The sequence below is a fragment of the Panthera onca genome, chromosome D3, assembly GCF_046562875.1.
Source record: "Panthera onca isolate mPanOnc1 chromosome D3, mPanOnc1 haplotype 2, whole genome shotgun sequence".
Classification (NCBI taxonomy): Eukaryota; Metazoa; Chordata; class Mammalia; order Carnivora; family Felidae; genus Panthera; species Panthera onca.
In genome coordinates, this window is record NC_138350.1 from 91,958,121 (window position 1) to 91,972,347 (window position 14,227).

Here is a 14,227-nt window from a genome sequence, read left to right on the forward strand (position 1 = left end):
CCATACCAGGGCAGAAATTCCATGACTGTGATTTTCAAGGCTGTATGATGAAGTACAATCAGAAGAAAACCCCAAGTTTAAGAGACTGTATTCAAAACGGTATGGGGTGATGAACGGCTCATTATCCACATGCCCACTGTATAAAATGAAATGATTGGTAAAATACATATTGTGCCACAATTCTTAGATTATGTTAATGGGAAAACCTTGGGATAGTAAAATCAGTGTTTTAATTTCACAGAAGACAGCTTCAGCCGCAGATAGGACATTATCTTAGTTATGCGTATAGTATTCTCTGACAAATAAAACGGCCTTTCTAGTAGGTGGGTACAAGTCTTTCGTGAACAGACCTGACAAATAGGGAATTGGTCACTCTTTACCAAGTGCAGCTGTCCCTGTGGGACTCCGACTTAAGGGCAGTCTGGGGAACGAAGCCCCTCTCTTGATAGTGCTCACTTCAGATAGTGCTTCATGTAGGTGCCAAATGAATAGAACATCCGAGACCACAATCTGAATTTGCCCGTGCATTTTCATTTATGCGGACTCCTCGAGTGGGGAGGGCGGACGAGCCACAGGGTCTCTGAAATGTGTTTTCTGTGGCTACGTGTCTTTCGGGTGCAGACATGACTTCAGGTGGCAGGAGAAAGCTCAAGCCAGCAGTCTCTCATTCTGGAGGCTGATTCTTCTGGAAGCTCGTGGCGAAGCCCCTCCCCAAAGTATCCCAGACATTAACCGAAGGAACACAAGCCCCTGAAAAGGATACTCTTTGGGCGATACAAATTTGACTCAGTCATTTCAACTAAACAGGAGCAAGTTAGCACACATCACGTATCATCGCAAATCAGATTGCTGATGATGTTACAATTGTGACTATAGATGCCTTAAAATAGCTATAGGTTGTGAATGTTTATATGATCATATAATGTGTTTGACCAAGAATAACAGATGTGAAGACTTTAGAAATGCAGTGTGTCAGGGTTTTATCCATTTATCATGGGTTTGTCGCACCGTTAAAACCTACCGTCTATGCTCTAATTGTCTGTAGCGACTTCTTGGGGGAGATTCTGTTTCGGCCGCATTCACTCCATCCATTTAAGAGTGTTTGAAGCTGAAACACACAAGGTTCCCCAGAGCTGCACTGCGCCCACTGAGTCCCGGGTCCCAGCTCCCTTCTCCAGAGCCCATGCTCACGACGGCTCATGTTCTTGCCGCGAGATCTGCTTCCCTCTGGGGGATCGGCGCCGCGGAACATGTCTTAGCAAGCGCAACAGCGTTGGCAAACCCCAGCGCCTACAAATTCTGTCTCTTCCTTGAACTTTAACACCGGTCTCTGCTGACGGAGATGTGGGTTCTCACATCCGTTGCCAAAGAACCTGGATCCAGCCTTGCTGGTAAGGAATGGCTCACCATCACCCCAGCTACACCGAAAATCTAGATGGGATTTTTCAAAATGTTGGTATTTGCAAACTCTAGTTAGATATGGTAGTTAGGGGGGAAAAGCACAACATTCTCCTGTGGTCATATTAAATCAAATTCATAATCCTTTCATTAGGGTTTTATGCAAAGAAGGGATAGTTAGTCAGGGCACTTTGGCTCCAGTACTCAATGGGTTTCTGTTGTTCTGTTTTGTTTTTCTCCATAATCAAACATTACTTGGTAAGGAGGCTCTCATTAAAGAGTGCTGCTCTTTTTTTGTGTTTATGCCAGAAGAAGTAGAGGAAAAAATAAGCGGCATTAGGGAAAAGAATGTATTGAATCAAACTACCGGAGGCAAAGCGATTAACAGCCCAGAACACGGAGACCAGGCCTTCTGAGACCGAGCTCGCAGGAAGGGGGTGCGACACCCCATGTGCGGCCAGGCTCCCGTTGGCAACGCACTGTGCCCCCCAGGGCAGGATCCCCAGTGCCCTGCGTGTCTGGGCTCCTACACATGCTTCCCGCCCCGCCTCCTGCTTAGCCAGGTCTCCAATTATTATGTGAATACTGCCCCATTTTTCAAAGGGATGCTGCAGCCCACTTTTCAAATATTGTAGAAAGCACTCCCACGGGAGGACAAGAAAAATACTGTTCGTCTGACCTTGGAAGGCTCGAAGTCAGAGTCAGACTTTTAAACCAGATAGGACCCTGAGTCACGAAGGACCTTCTCCTGGAGACAGGGAGAATCTGCTACCCGGACGCAGCATTCTCCTGCCGTTTTGCCCTCGCGTCCTCACTGCAATTTTTGTGACATTTTAAATTGTAAAACATCTGTGCGCGATATTTAACGTAGTCGGCAGGTTCCAGAGGTGACCTAACCCGGCAGCATACCTCCGGGGGCCCCGGATGATCCGCAAGCAAACATTCTCGCTTGGCCGCTGCCGGCCCTCGCCTGTGCTTTGGGCCGCAGCACTGGTACCGGGACCAAACCCTGGGCTGTCCCACCTCCACGGCCCCCTTGCTTTCTCCATGAGCCCCCAGGGGCTGGGCCCGGGGCCCTTCTCTGAGCCTCCCTGGCTCTTTTCGGTCCCCTCCACAGCCTCAGCCGACAGCACAGTCATGTGGGTGCTCGGGGCTCGGTAGCCGCCGAACCCCCCGCCCCCAAATTCCACTTTTGTCAGCCTGTACTATTCTGTGTCACTGCGATTATTAGCTGTCCAGACTCCACGTTCACACCGCTGATTCCACGGCCCTGGACACACACGCACACTTTGCACATAACTTATATTCAGCTCCAGGCCTCGACGTCCCAGTGCGGATTTTCGCTGAGCACCTACTCACCGGCGGGCCCTGCTCTGCGCCGCCACTGTGGTGAGGGAGAGCCTCGCTGCTCGGTGGGCGCTGCGGGCCGAGCCCGTCTGACCGGTGGTGCCCAGCGTCAAGGCTCCCGGCGGTGAGTAGAAGCCATCCGGGAAAGCAACCGGCTCGTACCGGGATCAGCCCGGAGCCGCTTTCCCTCTACTCCTGTGCCGGTACACAGTCCGCCGTGGTTTCTTCCCTGGCGCTCCTGTGGTGACTTTAGGCAAGTGGCGGTTTGAAGAACTCTTCTTCTGTGACGATGAACATAATGTCCACGTCCCCACCTATGAAATACAGTTAGATATACGTGCACACATGGATAAATATCCCGGCCCCAAAGAGAGGGGCACGCCAAAGGCCTCGCTGATTCACGGCCGCTGTGCTATTTGAGTGGCACTTGGTAAAATCATAGGCAAGCACAAATGTTGAAGAAAGAAGGCGATACGTGCAGACTTGTCGTGCATTTCGTAATTACCTTTGTACTCATCCGGAGGTCCCAGAAGCATAAGGGAGAAAGGAGGTGTGGTGGTCTGGCCCCCAAAGAGTTTAAAACTGTGTTGCATTGCATTACAGGATCCTATTAATAATTAAACTGTCTGTCACTTACCAACAACATACATTCCAAATTAAATTTAAGCAAAAGGGAAAAAGAGATCATTTGGGACTGAATTAGTGGGCTTCGGAGAGAAATAAATAATAATCAAACATCTGTGTTCTAAATAGTACGTGCTTTATCAGACAAACAACTGTTACCGTCTCATTGTATAGAATTGCTTGGGGAAAACACGGTAACTGGAAAGCTAAGTCTCGGAAAGTGGGGGAGGTGAGAAAAAGTTCATTAACAAGTCAGAAAGTGATGGAAAGTTGCCGCGTCGTGTTCTCTGGCTCCTTCTCGGTGTCTTTGTTGGCAGAAGAGAAGACGAAGTCACCTGAGCACACAGCTCGGCGGACGGTCCTGGAGCCCCAGAACTCGTGGATGGCCCAGTCCTGAAAAGGCAAACGATAAAAACATCACACCCAACTCATAATTGCTGAGTTGCCTGGAAGCCTGTCGGCCGTGAAGGTTACGGAGAGAATTTATTTTTTTGCAGGCAAGGGGGAGAGAAAAGACATAGCATTAATAAACCAATGGGTAAACAGGGAGAAATGAACGTTGCCCCAACTCGGTGGAGAGTCGGGGGAAGGACGTGACATTAACACAGCACGCAGCACGGGAGTGACCGAAGTCAATGGCAATACGTAACCGCTACGTTTGCTAATTAACCCGCGGTAATATTTCATAAAAAGGGAGCTTTTTTTTTGCCTGTCTTGTCCCAGTGACATTTATCTCTCGGTCACTCGTAAATCCAGCTGGCTCCGAGAAAGTCGGAGTAAATAAAGCGACTGGCTCTTCCGATCCCATATGCGTGCTTGTCTTCACGACTCTGCCCCCCGCAGCCTTGGCACGCTTTCTGCCCGTGCTCTCGGGCCGCCGCGGAAAAAAGGACACCGGCGACTGCCTGGAAACTCCCTGCAAATCGGGCGGGTGGTCTCTGGGAGGGGCGGCTCCCAACACAGCCCTGCTCTTGTCTGCCAGCGCCTCTCGAGCTGCGCCTGTGCCCGGCCAGGCGGGGAGAGGTCGGGCCGCGGCTGGGTCCTCGGGTACCTTTTGAGTGGGCGACTGTCTGTGTGTCTTCTCCTGAGGTGACTGTGTTAAAATATCCTCTTCCAGCTGTAACACTTGTTTTACAAGAGCCCCGGTTTTGTCTGACACAATATGGAACAACATTTGTCATCCGTTATCAGGGGTGATATATTTGTTAGCCTGCGGAGGGACATCTGCTGTGCCTTAATCTCCAGTGTGCAGGCCGATATGCATAGGGTACGGCTGCATAAAATCATGGTATTAGATGGGCTGTCCAGGCTGACATGAGAGCTCGCTGGCAGGCAGAGAGAAACAGATTTTATTATCTCCCCTTTACATATTTATTTATGTCAAATATTTCTGAGCATCCATACATTATCTCTCCTTTTATGCGTTGTTGTTCTGCGGTGACAAGCCATCGACATCCAAATGAGAAATTTATGTTACGTATTAAATATGGACATCTGAATGATTATCAAATCTATAGAAGCCAAGCCTGGCCAATCACCCCTAAATAATGGATGAGGAGTAGATGTGACTCAATTTGTTCCGTGGAAAGCCGCGGCGACCCTGGCCGCGCACTTCATCACCACAGCACTGTCATTATTTGCTCTACGCATCTCACTTGGCATCACTCAATAAAATCCGCGCATGATAAAGGGAATAACCTTGGTCGAGAGTGAGCGTCAAGAAGAAAGATCATTTCCTGTCTTCGCAGGTAGGGACCTACTCTGCCGTGCACATCAGCGCGTCACGGAGCCACGGAGCTTCTGGAGCTGGGGTGCAGGGGGCCGGGACCCCGGACGGCGGCCTCTCCGTGGGACGGGGCGGCAGACGGTCTCCCAGGCTGATGGCGCTGGGTCGCCAGCTGGACGTGAAGATCCACGTCATCACTGGGCCGTGTATGTGCTCGCACACAGTGAAGGGAACACACGTACGCAGGACGTGGCAAAGCCAAACGGTAGAATGGAATACTCCAACCGCATCTGGTTACGGTTCGCTGTTTAGAGCCGTGGTCTCCAAGTGATGTAAAACACATTCAACTGAAGTTAGGCGTTTGAATCATTTGCTCGACTCGGTCTTAATGTCAGTGCAATTCAGGCTGAGACCCTAGAAAACGTGCCCTCGCCCAGCTGCTGCCGGGTCTGCTCTGCCGGCCACTCGGTCCTGAGTCCTCCCAGCGAGGAGCCACCGAGGGCTCACGGGGTGAAGTGAGGCTGGCTCTCCTTCCAGGCGCGTGCATACGTGCAGACGGGTGAAGCCCAGTCCAACGGGTGTGGAAGTTGCACACGCCTCACGGAAGACACAGGGCTTATATGGGGCTGTGACCGGAGACCAGCCTGTCTGGGGGTGGGTGGGGGGAGGACCAGGTGCGTTTGGTTGCGGGAGCACGCTGTCTCATGGCGCAGGGGGAGGCAGCGTGGATTACTTTTGGGGGCGCCCCTGACATTACGCAGTGAGAAGTTTTGTTTCACTCGGAGGCCAAGGGGAATTACCAAAGGTTCTCGAGCCATGCATATTAATGCGGTATTTTCAAATATTAATTTAAGTATATACAAGACGGATTCAAGAGAATTGAGGTTGACAAATTAGAGCGCGGAAAAGGACTTGAGGTAATCCAGAAATCAGCCAGCCCAGAGGCAGCGTCTTCCAATCCAGGTGAGGCTGTAAAAAACATCATGAACCTAGTGGTTTGCAAACACACCTGCTATCTCCCAGTCCCAGGGCTCGGCGGCCCCATCCACTCGCCTGGCTCCCCTGGATGCTCCTGGCAGATCCACTCCTCGGCTCCTGGCTCCGGTGGGTGCCCCCGGCCCTCACCTCGTGCCCCCCTCCATGTTCACAGCCGGCCATGGCGGGTCGCTTCTTAGGCAGCATCTCTGACAGAGTCCTTCCTTCCTTCCTCTTCCAGACTGAAGGCCCGTCGCCTCTATGTTGGCCACCTGATAACCCAGGACAATCTCCCTATTTTAAGGTCATCAGATCAGCATGCTTAATTCCATGCGCAGCCCCAATCCCCCTTCCATTCGCACATTCAGAGGTGACGACGTGGACATTTTAGGAGCCGGTATTCTGCCTTCCACAGGCAGAGAGAATAGAAAGGTAAGGAACTCGAAGGAGGATACAGTGGAAAAATTGTGTTTTCTTTGAAAGGAATAGTTCCATAAAATCAGTGAGGGAAACTCAAGATTTCGGTATGCACAGCAGGACGAGCCATGTAGCAGCTCAATGTCAGAAGTTAGAAAGGTGAGAATTCACTTTCGCCATAACGGTAATGCAAAAGAACACTTATTGAGTGCCTACTGTGTGCCAGCCACTATCTGTATCCATGAGAGATACGAGCTCACTTGAGTTCATTTAATCTCTGCAGCTCCATTTTACAGACTAAAATAAAAAGGCATCAAGGCTGTTGTACCTGGAGACGACGAAGTAAAGTACGTTCCAGTTTTTACTGCCACGTACTCTCTATTCACCCAGATTGGTTGAGAGCAGCAAGCAGGTTGGACGCTGCACCTCTCACGTTGACCTCACCGGGGGCTGTCGGAGAACGCTGGCCCTTATCTTACCGTAAGCATTCAGAATACACTGTTACGGGCTGTGACATTTTCATGAGGCTCAGGATAAATGGGGATCCCGCAACAATGGAACTGTCTTAAAATCAGCCTGTTCTCTTACCTGCTCTGTGCTCAGCAGCCGACCTGGGTCTCCGTCCGTCTCTGCCTCCCTTGCCTCACACACACTCTCCTCAGGCTCCCCAGGCAACAAGATAGAAGGCTGTAGTGTCAGTAAGATATGTGTCGTTCCAGGTCCTAATCAGTTTTTCACTTCATTTTTAAACATAGATTTAAATAAGGTCACAGTGACTCATTCTCACTGAATTATTGACTTTTCTGGATTTCTAAGAAAATATTATTCTTTTCAAACCTTAAGACGGGGAAGAAAACTTGATCTTTACAGCACTCTAGACACCTTCCTCATATCCAAACACCACAGGCGTCTCCAAAAGTCAGAGCAAGTCGATTAACCATCTGCCCAAGAAGTGCCTGCAAGCGTTCCATTTTCCTTCCTTTTCTCCTTCCCTCCTTCCCTCCCTCCCTCCCTTCTTCCATCCCTCCCTCCGTCCTCCCTTTCTTATTTGAGTGTAGTTAGCACACACGTTACAGTGGTTTCGGGTGTAGAACACGGTGATCCGATAACTCCACACGAAACACCGTATTTACAAGCATAGCTATCACCTGTCACCATACATCGCTGTGACAATATCACTGACCGCGTTCCCTGTGCCGCGTCCTTTATCCCGTGACTTACTCACTCCATAACTAGAGGACTGGACCTCCTTCAGCCCCTCGCCCATTTTCCCATCCCCTACCCATCTCCTCTGGACACCGTCAGCTTGTTCTCTATATTTAAGGGTCTGACTTTTCTTCGTCTGCTTGTTTCCTTGTTTCTACGTTTGTTTTGTTCTTTAGACTCCACAGATGAGTGAGATTGGGCGACACCATTTTCTTCTGGTTTCAGAGCCGGAGGGTTTGGAAACATGTAGGATTCTAGGTCTTCCAAATTGAAGCTATCCTGAGATGCCCACAGTGAAGCAGAATTAGGCCGGTCAGGGCCCAAAGATCTTAGAATCGATCTGTAAGCCCACATTTGGGGACTGTGGGAGCCCCTGCCTTGTAGGGAGAGGCGAACTGTGGTGCAGTCATGGCTAAGACATAAGCGTGCAGGAAAGGCGTGATGGGAACACCAAGGACCGACACGGAATCCCGCCGTGTGTGTTGGGTGATGACGTCGTCTGTACAAGGAATTCTGGGTGGGGCACCCCAGCCCGCTCGGGGCCTCGGTGACACAGTCCTCCTTCCCGGGCACAGGTCTGTGGACCTTCAGTTTTGTTTCACGGGGCCACTCGAGCTGGTGAGCTCACTTCAGCCGTGTCCGCCGTGTCTGGCAAGCCCAGAGGGGAATGACTTATCTGTGCTGTAAGACGGGTCTCCTTCTCCGGTGACTGGAGCTAGTCAAGCCCCCGACACCCACAGCTTCCTGCGGTTCCCGGTTCAGGCCACAGTCTATGCGTTAGGGATGTTTAGGAATTTGGAACAACCTCAGTACATACCACATAAAGTTATTACAATTTATTACAAAAACTCACTTTGATTTTAAGCAGACTCCGGTTGAAATATGCCCATATCAATGCGGCCTTGTTTTTTTCTCACCTCCCCAGACTGAGGTTTTTAATGAAAAAAATGTTTTCACCCTCAAAAGTGGCGTCACATGAAATAAACACTGAGCTAGTGAGTATTTACGAACATTTTTCACCTCCTTCAGGAAAAAAAAATATCCGTTCAGATATAAGCTGGTTCTATGAGAAATTTCACTTTGCAAAAATGGGGCCCCTCCTTTTCTCTTTCTCTTTGTTCTCTTTGGGTGTGGAGACCGCAACTGGCCTTTCATCCCCGGACACCCAGGCAAGAGAAGAGGCCGTGAGTACGGTGGGAACACAGCCCCCGGGGGATGTGCGGATACGGTTACGTTCAGGCTTAAACGTTTTCAGAAGCGATGAGAAAACACCGTTATTTTTTAAGAACGGGGACTGAGTTGAGAGGCACAAAGAAGAGAAGCAAATGAAGGTGGCCAGTGCGGGGACAATGTGTAGATGTCTACACCATGCAGCGGCAGACAAGTCAGGGTGGGGCATCCCAGACACCTGTTACGACTGAGTCTCGGGACTGGGGATGCGGAGGGGGGGTGGGGGGGACTGGGGATGCGGTGGGGAGGTGGGGGGGCTTCCCAACTGTACACGAGAGCAGAGCTGAGGTGGAGGCTGACTCTGGCTACACAGAGACAAGTCAGGGACACGGCAGAAGTGGAACCGTCTCGCTCTGCCTGGGAGGGCTTAGCACAGGGATCCAATCCAGGGCAAACACAACCGCTTTCTTTTGTCTGGAGCTCCCCAAACGCACACGCCCGTACCCGCACACGCGGGGTCTTTATTTTGCTTTACTGCTCGAGAGGCATCGAGCTATGGGGACTGCAGGATGTTTACTCCGTGCCCGGGTTTCCTTCCCACGTTCCAGGCGGGTCCCCTTCCCAAGCCTCTCCTCTCTCGCGCCCCCAGTTGTTGGAAATCGTGGTGGCGGGGAGCAGCCGGTGCTTCTCTGCCTCTTTGATGCTCTGTGATTTGTGCAGGGAAGCTAATGTTGGCAATAAAGTACCCGTGCCTATCTGTTAATCAGGGGAAGATGTCAGCTGTTCCCCAGCACGAGGACCGAGAGACAAAAGCAGAAAGAAGTCTCAGGGCGGTGCACAGCTCAGGAAGAAAAATCCCATTTTGTCGCAGGTTAAAATCAATTCTGATGATTCAAACCCGTCTAATGACGAATTTAATGCTGGCCGCAGAGCCAGTGAAAAATGCAGTGTTTCGGTCTGGAGGTATTGATACGAGGGGCTCTGGAATTCAGCACATACGTTGACTGTCTTTGAAAACCCTTTCCAGAAGGGACTCTTCAACCAATTTAGGGGACAAGCCCGTACGGTTTTCCTCAGAGTTAAAAAATCCCTTTAATAAGTTCCAATTTTGTTTTTTGTTCCTCCCAGGAAAAAAGGATATAGTCGGTGTTTTCTTTTGACATTATTTATAGACTTAAAAGATTTGGTACACTGATTTTTTTCTTCCTTTCTTCCATTATCTGACAGGATCGAGTAGACGTATGTACAACCTTGCAAAGCTGATCTCCCGAGATGGAGAAAACGTTCACATTTTCCACGCAGGGGAATCAAACGCAGTAGACCTTTTCAGTTCAAGTTATTATTTTGAAGGAAATAATGTGTGTTAAAAGAACTTGTAGGATATTTTCTACTAATATAAGTTTGTCTGATAAAAGCCCCCCGGGGAGGCTGCAGCCTGCTGTGCAGAAGACTTGGGCTGTTCTGACTGCGTTTGGAGCCCTCGGTTTTAGGCTGTTAAGAATCCAATTTTTTTAATGAACATTTAATTAATATTAATGTTATGCTAACAAAATACATTGATTAAATAACTCCTGTAACTCATTAAATATCTTGTGAGGAAGTGGCTCACCACTCATACTGTGAAAATCCCCTTGGAAGTTTCAAAATTATACAATGACCGTAATTTCAGGAAACACGAACACCGAAAATGTCAAAGTGGTTCCTTTCCGTCAGCATTGCACGTCTGTCGTCTGTCACACCTCTCGGTCCTTCGGAAAGATCGGCCTCAGTGCCAGTCACGATTTTAACTCTCTCCTTTCCTGTTACCAGAGGCCACACACCATATAACGTGTACCAGGCAAGTGCATGAGCTGAGATATTCCAGGTAATAAAATTAGCCAACCTGTTATTTTAAGTTTCTACGGTAACGGAGTAGGTCCATTTTTAAAAAAGCACCGGGATTTAAGCAGAGTCCTCGGATAGGCCCTTTTGTTGCCTGTAAGCGTATCGTCAAACGTCTTTGGAGAGAGAGTTTCCGCAGCAACTGTAGTTGAATACATGGGCAATTATTCCCGAACAGCAGGAAGCATCCGAGGGCCGTGTCTCAGTTCCACGAGGTGTTTCCAGCACCCTCTCTCCAACGACGGACGCTGGGCTCCTGCCTCAGGACTCCCCACACGCCCCGGTTCCTGTCGCTGATCCTTCACACTGACAAGGTCTGAACTTCAACCAGCCATCCATCAAGGTCCTCACAGGAGTTTCAGGATTTGGGAAATTATTTGCCTTCGTTGCTTTCATTTTTGTTTATAAAATACTAATTACCTCTTTTATTGTTTGAAGAGATTAAAAGTTAATAGGAGAAACTAAATAAACAGAATGCCATTCTGCACAAACTATATAAGCTGGTAATTAATTTCTGGCCTCCTCTGAGCTAATTAACTCATATAAAGAAATGAAGTTAATGAAGCATAAATCTAGTCATACAAGTGTAGATACAAGCAGTTTGACTTAATGAATTAATAAGATATTTCCTTTCTTAGAGGTTTTTCAATTGTGTTCCTAATCTGAAGGCCCCTTTAATGTTCCGTTCTGGTTAACATGTTTAATAAATGGCGGGGCAACCTGGCCGTGTGGCGGTTTCGCACGGGACTCTCTGGGTGTGGACTGCTTCCTGCCGTCGGCAGCGGCGGCCACGGGGGGACCAGGCGTGGCCCCTGGAGGATGAGGACCACAGAGGAGGCGCATGCGTGCAACTCTGCCAACGTCCCGGGACGTGTCCGTGTGCTGCCTCGGGGTCACACCCGTTCATGAAGCTTCCAGACCTTGTGTCCTGCCATTCCTGGGTCTTAGTCTCTACATCCACACCTTCTGAGAGCACTAATCTGGAGCCCGCGTTCATACAGCTCGGATGAGTTGAAAACCACCTCTCTTGGTGGGGGGCGCCAGGGGGGCTCAGTCGGTTGAGCGTCCGACTTCGGCTCAGGTCACGATCTCACGGTCCGTGGGTTCGAGCCCCACGTCGGGCTCTGTGCTGGCAGCTCAGAGCCTGGAGCCTGTTTCAGATTCTGTGTCTCCCTCTCTCTCTGACCCTCCCCCGTTCATGCTCTGTCTCTCTCTCTCAAAAATAAATAAAACGTTTAACAACTTGTGCTAACTTTTAAAAAAATAAAAGAAAAACCCATCTCTCTTTCTGTTTATGTGTTTGTTTGTTTGTTTGACATTTGCATGTTGGAAATCTAATGTTGCATTAAAAAATGGCATAAGGCGGGGCACCTGGGTGGCTCAGTCAGTCAAGTGTTTCAGTTCAGGTCATGATCTCGTGGTTCCTGAATTCGAGCCCCACATCAGGCTCTGCGCTGCCAGTGTAGACCTTGCTTTGGATTCTCTCTCTCTGCCCCTGCCCTGCTCCTGCTCTCTCTTTCTCTCTCAAAATAAATAAACATTTTAAAAAGCTAAAAAACAAAAATAAGTAAATAATGGCATAAGGCATATTTCCTTGGTATTTGGGGCACGAGAAGGGTGTCCAGAGAAGTGGGGATAAAGAGTTACATTGTTTCCTGAAGAGAGGCCCCACCCATGATCTAGAAAGGTGTTCTCTTGGTTTGAAATGATTTTTAAAGAAAATTATCTAGCTCACAGCTCTTTATTTTCATTAACTTGCTTCCTAGGACTTAAGATGTTTTCAGAATAAATATTTGGTACACACTCTCAGTCCCACCCTGCACGTGATCTGAGGATATACTTATGACCCAATGTGGATGACCTAATGTTGCCACAGAAGGCCATAGTGGAACCTCGCGGACTCTCCTGGGCTCCAAGGATCCTGTTAGGGACGCATCTTCCTTACAGACAGAGAAGGCCCCCGGACCGTGTTCTGTATTCCACGGTCCAGGTGAGGAAAAAGGAATGGAAACCCAGGCACAGCTCTGTCAACCTGTTGAGAAAACAAGCTCAACAGTTGAGCTACCACTCAGTCCCCAGCAGAACCATGCTCCCCGAGCTCAGGCTCGTCCGCTCCCCAAGACCTGTGATCCCAAAACAAGGATGTTTCCCAGCTTTCCCAAGAAGAGAACAGTTTCCGAGTGAAGCACCGTGTCCCTTTTCTTCACACTTTCCCCTCCTACCGCCAAGGGCTTGAAAGCAGGAGCCGGTTAGTTAACAGACTCTCCAGACCCCATCCACAGCAGGGAGCCCCGAGTGGGCTTCGGGGCCTTTTAACTCCTTTGTCTCTGGGCTTTGTGGGGTTCAGGGCACCCCAACGTCTGTGGGTCACAGTCCCTGAAGCCCCCGTTGGTGGTTCTTTGCTTTGTCTCTTCAAGGCAACCGAAAGCTTTGTCTTTTACTGCAGCTGACAGTTTTCTCAGCAACAGCTGACCTTGAGCCCGAGCAGAAGGTAAATGCTAAATAAAAATTGGTTAAGTGGGGGCCTCGCCCTCTTTTGTGAGTCACCTGGCTTGCTCCCTCCACCTATTTGTGGATGTGAAGGGTGCGCCTTGGAATGTATATTTGCAGAGATGCCTGGGAGTCCTCAGGTCCTGTCCCTGGCATGTATGGGGGGTGAGGGGACTGAAGGCCACCGTGAGCCCCACTCCCTTCTTCCAGGATGAGTTTCAGGAATTAACTGCGTGGGGAGCGTCGGCTCAACAAGCGAGCGGCAAGGTCCTGCAGGTGACGCCGAGCGGGGTGAAGACGAGGTCCCAGGGCCAGAATGTGCATCTCTAGAATGACAAATCAAAGCCATAATGAGCTTGGGACAGAACAGAAATCCTGGATGGCCGTGAGCTAAGGAGCCCCCAAACCCACCTCGTTTTGATGATAAAATTGCTCTGAATGAATCCTGTCTCTTCCAAGTCTGTGACACAAAATGTAGACCTCCAGGAGCAAGACCAGAATCTACGATTTCTCTGTTTTCCAAACAGTAAAAGAAAGGTTGATGGGCGCGGCCATATTGGTAATTTTCAGTTAAGCCAAGACGTGCTTGCAAAGATGACCGAGACGGTAGGATTGTGCTCCAGACTCAGAGACAAATAGCAGAGCCCACGTGGGCTCAGCCGCGTCCTGGCTGTGGGGCCACGTGCTTTGCCCCTCAGTATCCACGTCCACACAGAGGAGCAAGTGACGGCCTCCACCTGGGGCTGTGGCAACGAGCCAGCGACGCCGGGTCTCAGAGGTGAGCAGCACCCACGGCCAGGAGCGTCCTGCCCGCACCCAAGCCGGCTCGGCCACGAGGCCTCTGGGGTCGTCGTCGTCTGCTCTTTCTCTCGCCATCGGGACAAGAGCCAGGTAACTGCAGAGAAGGCGTCCTGTCAAGACTAAGACTAAACATGCACGTGCAGCTTTGGACCCCGGCATGGGGACTGAGGCGGCCGTGGCTGAGCTGTCCCC